The following is an 8,871-nucleotide window of genomic DNA, read 5'->3' on the forward strand; positions in this document are numbered from 1 at the left end:
GGTAAGCACCATTCTACTCCCTCCCTCATGAGATTAACTTTTTTGCTCCCACATATGAATAATGACATGCATTATTTGTCTTTCTGTACCTGGCTTATTTCACATAATGACCTTCAGTTCCATTCATGTTGCTTCAAATGACAGGATTTCGTTCTTTTTATGATTGAATAGTATTTCACTGTGTATATATACCACATTTTCTTTATCCATCCATCTACTGATGGGCACTCAGGCTGATTTCATATCTTACCTATTGTGAATAGTGCTGCAATAAACATGGGAGTGCAGATATCTCTTCAACATACTGATTTCATTTCTTTTGGATATATATCCGGCAGTAGAATGAGTTCTACTATTTTACACGTTTTACAAAGGAGAAAATTGAGACACAGAGGGGTTAAGTGACTTGCCCAAGACCTCACAGCTATCAAATGACAGAACCAATGGAGTAGAACCCAGACCAACACAGTTAACTATTATACCATACTGCTTCCAAACTATCTTTGTACTGTGCTTGTTACTTCAGAGTTGCCTAAAACAAAGGATAAGCTACAGGTATTCAAAGAGCTTACTTATGCAGAACACTCCACTCTTCACTAATGCTAGAAAAATGAGATTTCACTTCAATGTAATTTAAAGCAGATCAGATTTCAGAGCCTGAGCTTACAAAATATTATTCACTAAGAAAATATAATATTTTGATTAAGAATTGTTAAACATTAAAATATTTTATTATTAAATAAATCATTAACTACTAATGACATTATGCATCATTAGGAACAAAACTTTAGATCCCCACCTGCACAAACTCCAATTCCATACTTTCAAAACTGTCCTTGAAATATAGACTGACAGCAAGCAGATGTCTCAACCCCAATAGGTCATCCAAACTGAGTACACTAATTCCCACCATTATGGTGCCCATCAGCTGCCTCTGATGTTCCCTATCCCAGAGAGTGGCACCTCTGGCCCCCAGGGACCCAGGCTGGCTGTTAATCCGTGCCCAATTCTTGCCACATTCAGTCACAGAACATTTCTAGAAGTCATCCCATTCTCTCTAACCTCCCTGCTCATGCTTTTGCTCAGACCCTCACCATCTCTCCCCTAAACCACTGTTCCAGAAACCTCCTGACTGACTCCCAGCTTTCATCATCTCCAGCTCAGCAGTGCTGCCAAAGTAATCTTTCTAAAACAAAATCTGATTATGTGACTTCCCTGTTTAGAATCTTTGTCTTCAGGATAAAGTGTAAAATCCTTCCTAGAACATACAAGACTCTTTATTTTCTGGCCTCCAACTACCTTCCCTGCTTCGTCTGAGGTCGTGCCCCTACACATCTCACATGAGGCAAACAGAGCAACTTGGAACTTCCCAAACAGTGCCGCTCTGTCTGCCCAGAATACAACTCTCTCACTTGCCCATCTGGCAAACTCCTACTCATTTTTTTTAGATCAGCTCAAAACTCAGTTTATTACGCTTTTCTCTGGGCTTCCAATCTGCAACTCTCTCAATTGTAACACATATTCAACGTGACATAATTATTTATTTCCATGTCTGTCTTTCCCAGATGACAAGAAACACTTTAGCGTTCTGAGTCTTATTCATGTCTGTATTTCATTTGTTGAATGAAAGAATGGCTCAGGATTGAAGCAAGAATATCCAAACTGCTCTTGATAAATGCTCATTGTATGAGTCAAAGCAGGCATACAAGTCAAGTCCCATTTCAACAAATGACTTTAAATTGACAGCCCTTGTCCATCAAAACTACTTGTTACATCTGTATGCTTACATATTTGAAGTCATAACCAATACAATGAAACATTTAAAAATTACATTAGAACACCAACTAACCCACCTGTTGAATATTTCCAGATATTCAAGATATTTCATTCTATTCCATCTAAGTGGTCCTTAGCCTTTTGTGGGTCACAGATCAGTTTTAGTAGCGGCTGTCTATCATTTCTTAAATCCACACTCCATTTTGATAACACAAAAATCCCACACATCCCTAAAGATTTGAAACTCTCCAGAAGGCTACAATCCTCAACCTCACCAAAAATAAAAAAATAACTTTGTATGTGGTAGGAATTTACAGGTTCACAAGAGATATATTCCATCAGCCAAGATACCACTGAACTTTGCTCTCAGTTAGCTCATATTATTAAAATAGGCATTTTCCTTCTATCACCAAATATAAACATTATAACATTAAATATGCTTTTCCAAACTGCATAAATCCCAAGAAGGTTTTTATCAGGAAGAGGAAGGTGGAAAGGTACTGATATCTGTCTCCCCCGATTCTCCCCTTGGAGAATCTTATGATAGAAATCTGCTAGAAACAAATAAAAAACACAAATAGAAAACAAATATCCCCCATTTCTTCACATATAACCCCCATGAGCACATGTTTACATGATGGGAGTTATTTTAAATGTTTTTTGGCATATTTTCCTATGCTTTCCCCAACCCCACTTTAAAATAACTTGAACTTCTAGGTAGCAGCAACTACTTCTAAACTAATAATGTCCTTTGTCCTTGCAAAGACAAAGGGTTAAAGAAACAGCTGGCTGCCTGCCGCTGGCTTGAGGTAGAGGGTTAGGTGGGGGTGGAGAATAGAATAGGAAGAAAAACCAGGTAGAGAAATAAGTGCTAATTTCTTACCCTGCCACATGGCCATCTTGATCCTATCTTCTCCCACGATGGGGTCACAGGCTCAGAGTTTCACAGAGCCCCTCAGTTTTACTGGGAGATTTGATGTAAAGGCAGCTTTGTAGTTCTGCTTACTGCAAGATGGTAAAGTCCCACACCTGAAAATGTAAACAGAAAAATGAATACCTAGAAGGAAAAAAAAATCATTTTAAATGCTTGAAAATGTTCTCCTGCCCCTCTCTGAAGCTCCCTTTCAAAAGATATGCAGATATGTGTAGTGTCAAGTTTCCCCCTAAACAGCAAGATATGGCTGAAGAAAGAGAGAACTAGGGGATTTGGAGTCAGTTAATGTTGTCACTCTGTGCTGTACAATTCTGCATGAATCACTGGCGCTTCAGTAAAGGGGGTTCTGAATCTCAATGGATGCGTGTGTGGATGAGATCACCATTAAGTATCTTTCCTATCTTGTAGTTCCACACTTTGGGGACTGAAGAGCAACATTAGTATCCAATGCCCTACTCAAACCCCAAAATACCCAACTTGACATTGATTAATTGGTAGAAAGCCGAGCATGGTAGTTCATGTCTGTAATCCCAGCATTTTGGGAGGCCGAGGCAGGAGGATTGCTTGAGCCCAGGAGTTCAAGACCAGCCTAGGCAATATAGCAAGACTTCCTCTCTCAAAAAAAAAAAAAAAAAAAAAATCAAAAAATTATCCAGGCATGACAGTAAGCACCTGTTGTACCACCTACTTGGGAGGCTGAGGCAGAAGGATTGCCTGAGCCCCAGAGATGGCTGTGATGAGCCATGATTGCACCACTGCACTTCAGCCTGGGCAACAGAGACCCCAACTCAAAAAAAAAAGCAAAAGAACTAAATAGTCACAAAATTTGCTCTCACTTCTACCAATTTTTTTTTTTTTTTTTTTTTTTTTTTTTGAGTTGGAATCTTTGTCATCCAGGCTGGAGTGTAGTGGCATGCTCACAAACCACCACAGCCTCAACTTCCTAGACTCACGGGATCCTTCCACCTCAGCCTCCCAAGTAGCTGGGACTAAAGGTGCTGGCTGCCCCTCCTGGGCAATACTTAAAGTTTTGACATAGATCTTGCGTAGGAAGGAAAAAAAAGAAAGAAAGCATAATAAAAAGTGAAGAGTGATCATACCCTTTGGCTGGTGGTGCTTCCTCCCTGTTTCATTATATTTTTCCACACTTTGCAAATTTCCTAAACTGAGCATAAATTGCTTTTATAATTAGAAATGAACCAAAGAAGAATATAGAAACAGAGTACCAATCTAAGGAAAACCAAATTAATTCAGCTAATTCCTGTATTAAGACTTCAAATCCAGTCTGAGGACAATACTATTTGCAGAGATATGAAAAGAGCCAGGAATGGAGCTAGGAAAAAAATATGAAAGCTCTGATTTCTTAGTTTGATTAAGAGTTAGTTTAACACTCAGCTTGCTCATTTAAACAAGTTGTCAGTTAATAAATTAGTTTTCTTTACTTAGCATACAAGCCAATCTGCATTCTCTAAGAAAAAATCTTTACCTTTTTGTCCTGGTGAACATCAAAGTAGACCTCTATTTCCATAGCTTTTATAAAAACAACACCTTCACCCCCCAAAGTGAAAGCGCTAAAGAACAAACACTGAAGGCTAATACTACTAATGTGAGAACCACTTTGGCCTTCTTTAATGACAAAAGGGTTGCTAATGTATACACCAGTTCCCAAAACATCAATAGCGAAAAGAGTGCTTTGGATAAGGAAAGGTTTGTGAAGTCCAAGAAAACTAGAAACTCACAAACTCTCAGAATGAATTCAACAGGAAAAAAAAAAAAAAACGCTCCGATGACTTATCTGGAACCTGGGATAGCTTGTTTTTGTTCGCCTTTTTTTCTTCTCCTGTTTCGAGTGCAGCTAAGAAGTAATGACCCGCACATCGTGGGACTAGACGAAAGTTAACATCTCTGAAGTTAAACCGGAATAGTTGCTGGAATATGTATGGACTTTATGTCAAGCAGATTCGAACTGAGTTTTTATGCTCCCCACTTCTGGATTTCCCTCACTTACTCAGGGCAGCTTCCACTGACGTTATCACACGGGCACAAGCACAACTTCACTTGGAACTCCAGGCAACTGATTTGCTCTGAAATGTTAAGAAAGGCAAAAACGCGCGTCAACTTGAGTAAAGGCAAAGCTTTCTCCTGTCGGGTAAAGGCGCTCCAGAACAAGGCTGGAAAGTCTGGAGAGAAACAAGCTACGCGCTGTAAGTGGCAAAAGGAAAACGCACAGCAACTACTTTTCCAAGAGCTCGGACTGAACTTCGCTAAGACCCTGCGGCAACTCCAGAGCCGGAGGGAGAAGAACGGGGCCTTGACTGAGCTTTACCAGCAAAAGCCAGCCTAGCCCAGTCCTGGAAGGAGACGCAGGCAGCTCACCACCCCGATTCAAAAGCGGGACGGGCTTGGCGCCGCTCCGCAAGGAAACTTCGCTTGGGCAGCTCAGGGACCCTTCTGGGAGAACAGGGCTGGGCTCCCGGGAAGATGCCGCCCGCACTGGCTAGAACTAGCCTGTCTACCTCCTCCGAGAACCGGGCGGCGGCGACCGGGCACTGGGAACCCCCATCTCCGGGGAGCCGAGCCAGCGGGGTTGCGCTTCCTCTGTGTCGCTGCGCTCAGGGGGTGCTCCGGGGGTGGGCCGGGGGCCAGCGGCCCGCGAAGGACCTACTGGGAAAGGGACAGCCCATTTGCTTTTACCTGTCGCCGAGGTCAGGAGCAGCGGAGCCCGTGTCCGCCGCCGGTGGGCAGGGCGCTCGTCGGCTCTGGCGTCCAGGACACTAAGTTGAGCTAGTGCCCCACGTAGCCGGCAGAGCTTCATTCACACAGCCCAGCCAGGGAGGAGGGGGAGCGGAGCGGGCGCGCGGCTCATGTGACAGGCGCCTTGCGAGTATCGGCTCAGCCCCCGGCGTCTGCGCGTGCGCGCCACGGCGGGCCCTCACTTGGCACCTCTGCCCAGCGGGGGAGGTGGGGGCTCCGGCCGGGGAGGAGCTGCTGGGAGGAGTTTCAGCGTGCGCAACCGCAGTAGGTCGGCCCTGCTTGCTGCCATATTTAATAAGGGCTGGGCGGATCCTAACCCATGAGGGGCGTGTCAGCTGGCTTTGAAAAAGCAGTATCCCATGATGTTTCCCTGTTTCCAGCATGCAGTAACTTTTTTTGCTTTTGTCTTTAGAATGAAACTGTTTATCCTGAGCTTCCGACTCACAGAGTAGTTGCAAAAATTTAACACTAATAACATTAGATCACATATTTTGAACTTCTTATTATATGCCAGGCACTGTTCTAAGCCCTTTACTTTTTTCATTCGCATTAATGCTCACAGTAACTCCATGGGAGTATGTACCATTATTTCTCTATTTTTATTTATAAGAACACAGAGACACAGAAAGGTTAAAAAACTTGTCCAAGCTTACATAATAGCAGGAATAGGAATCAATCGTAATAATGCTTCTAATAGCCAACTTGATTCTCATAGCAACACTGGAAAATCTATACTGCAGTTATCAATACTGTATCATCTCCATTTTAATCATTACAAATCAGAGGCTCAGAAAAGCAAAATTCACAGTATTAGTCACTGGTAGAACTGAGAATCCAACCTAGTCTATCTGACTCCAAAGCCCTTACCCCAGGGCTGAAAGACACAGCCCCATGTTTTACAGAAGAGAAAACTTGGGCCAATAGAGTGTATTGACTTAACATGATCTGGCTAGTTAGTTATTGGCAGAACTGAGACTGGAATCCATATAATCAATCCAGATAATATAACTAGAACCCAGGTACTCTACTGTAGTGACCAATTTTGAATGCTTACTTTGGGTCAGAGGCACAAAACCAGTATCCTACCCTAATCAGCGTAAATCCACCAGGGACAAATCTGTAATCCAACATAGGCTTCAACCCATTGCAATAAAGGAGACTGAGCACCAGAGAAACTGTGGGTGTCTCACCAAACAAAGAAAAAGATAGACTCATTATAAGATTTGGGAGAAGGACAGAATTTAGGTGAATTTTAAACAAAGCAGCGTTTTGGTAAGCTCAAAGCAAAGCAGGACTGTGTTACCTGGGGTCACCTTCAGGTCTGGACTGTGATGTGAACCTAGAGTTCTGTTTCCATGAGAACCACAAAATAAAGATAGATATGGAATGTGTGTCCAGATACCCCTTATCTGAAGCTCTGCACCTGGGTTAGAAATTAAGGCTGCTTCTCTGTGTCAAAGAAACTTATGTCCTTCAGACAAATGTGGGATGTTTTATTCTTACTGATATGATTTCAAGCAGAAAAGTTTCTGATAATTTATGATTTTACAGAACAAAGTTTCTCCCTGAATAAAAAAGTAGCGGTCATTCAAATAAGAACACTGTTACAACTTTACAGCTGCAGCTTTCTTTGGGGAAATATTGTCCCCTGTTAAATTTGTAGCTGGCTTTATCTGTGTGTTATTCCAGCCTGATGAGTGGCTGGATTTTTGCTTTCTCTGCCCAAAATAATTTTTATTTTCTCACTTAGTAACATTTAGTCCCTCCCTTCAGGTACCCATAGTGTGTGGGATAGTCACAGGTGACCAGAAAGAATCAGGGCAGTGCCCTAGTAAAGGTAAATCGAAGTAGTGGTAACACCTGCCACAAAGGTGCACAGACAGGAAGTTATATGTAAGGACCTGTGAATAGTCCTATGTGGTTGAAGCTTAGGGAAGTATAGGGGAATTGTGGGAGATATAACCAAAAGGTAAATATGGGCCCAATTTTGGAGGATTCTGAATATTGGACTAAGATTTGTACTTAATTCGGAAAATGACTGAGAAAGAATTTAGGTTTTTGACCAAGGCAATCCCTTTTATGAAACTCTTCTTTAGGAAGGTGAATCAGAGAGAGAGGGTGGGATTGGCAGTTGAGGGAAACTGCCAGGGGAGGGAGGGACACACCTCATCAACAAGGGTAACTCCATAATGAATATTCGTATACCTAACCGTGAATTGTACCCCACATCTTTAAAATAAAAGGAAAAAAAGAAGGTGAATCTTGAGTGATTGCACAGGAGACGTTTGTTTGTTTGCTTTCTTTTTTTCTGTCATAGCAGTAGAAGAAAGCGGAGATTATTTGTAGGTTGAGCAGAAAGAGCCACTTATGAAATAGAAATTGAAGAGGCAAGAAAAGGAGGGGATAAGAACTGTAACTGAGTAAAAAAAATACTTGGGGAGATAGAAATGAGATTCAAAATACAAGCTAATCTTGGAAAAGATGGCTCTTTCTCTAATACGGAGAAAAAAAGAGTTGAAGGACAGCAATCTGGTTGAAAGCAGATTTTTCATGAGGCTTCCTCTGTACAGAACGAACATACTGACTTTACTTGGAGTACATACAGGTTTATTTGGGAGAGCTAAGGCGGGGGTGGGGGAGAAGGGAGTTGAGGGAGAAGAGGTATTGTCAAGTATGAGAGGGCTGCAGTACACCTATATTGCCACTTGATGTCGCCACTGACTGCTGACAGCTTGGAGGGCTCCAGTTTGAGACCACAGTTCCAATAAAAAATAAAAGAACGAGAACATTTTATCTTTTGTGAATTTCAAAACAAAACAGTTATGAGCATGGGCGCTGAAGCCAGGCTGCCTGGGCTCAAAACCAACCATACTTAGCCACTTACTAGCTGTGCCACCTCGTTCAAGTTATCTAATTTAACTGTTTCAGTTTTCTTTTCTGTAAAATGGGACAAGAGGATTAAATGTATTAATATACATATACGTATGTAGAATAGTTAGAGCAGATTAAGCACTCGATAAATGTTAACTAGTATTGCTATTGATTGATGATGATGAACAGGTCCCTTCGGTCAATGGATCCCCAAGTTTTTCAGGAGCTTTTTGTGTGGTGAGTATAAACGCCTATACAATGACTTCCCAAGTGAAATGGTTAGAGCATGGTGCTAATAAGGCAACATTAACAGTTCAATCAAGAAGTATACATTCTGTTAACTCATTTTCTTTCCCATGGTTCAGACCACACTCCCACATGTATGTACACATGGTCACAAGTGGGTTTGGCTGAGAGAGTGAAAATAAATCAACATCAGCAAGTCCTCTGCTCTCCTCTCCCTCCCTAAGAAAAAATTGAAAAGGTATTCCTACCCCACTTCCCATGATGGTCAACAGACTATTAGGTCAAGAGCC

General features: G+C 42.0%; 1 long non-coding RNA gene across 1 annotated transcript; it reads right to left on the reverse strand.

The window, feature by feature from the left end:
- Nucleotides 1-2,657: 2,657 nt before the first annotated feature.
- On the reverse strand, nt 2,658-5,581 carry LOC103275166. Its single transcript, XR_505295.1, has 3 exons — nt 5,405-5,581; nt 4,719-4,794; nt 2,658-2,805 (listed from the first exon to the last, which is right to left on the reverse strand). It is a non-coding gene; the product is annotated as an uncharacterized LOC103275166 (long non-coding RNA).
- Nucleotides 5,582-8,871: the final 3,290 nt, after the last annotated feature.

This window comes from Carlito syrichta, unplaced genomic scaffold, assembly GCF_000164805.1.
Source record: "Carlito syrichta isolate Samal-C Ts95f unplaced genomic scaffold, Tarsius_syrichta-2.0.1 Scaffold315353, whole genome shotgun sequence".
Taxonomy (NCBI): domain Eukaryota; kingdom Metazoa; phylum Chordata; class Mammalia; order Primates; family Tarsiidae; genus Carlito; species Carlito syrichta.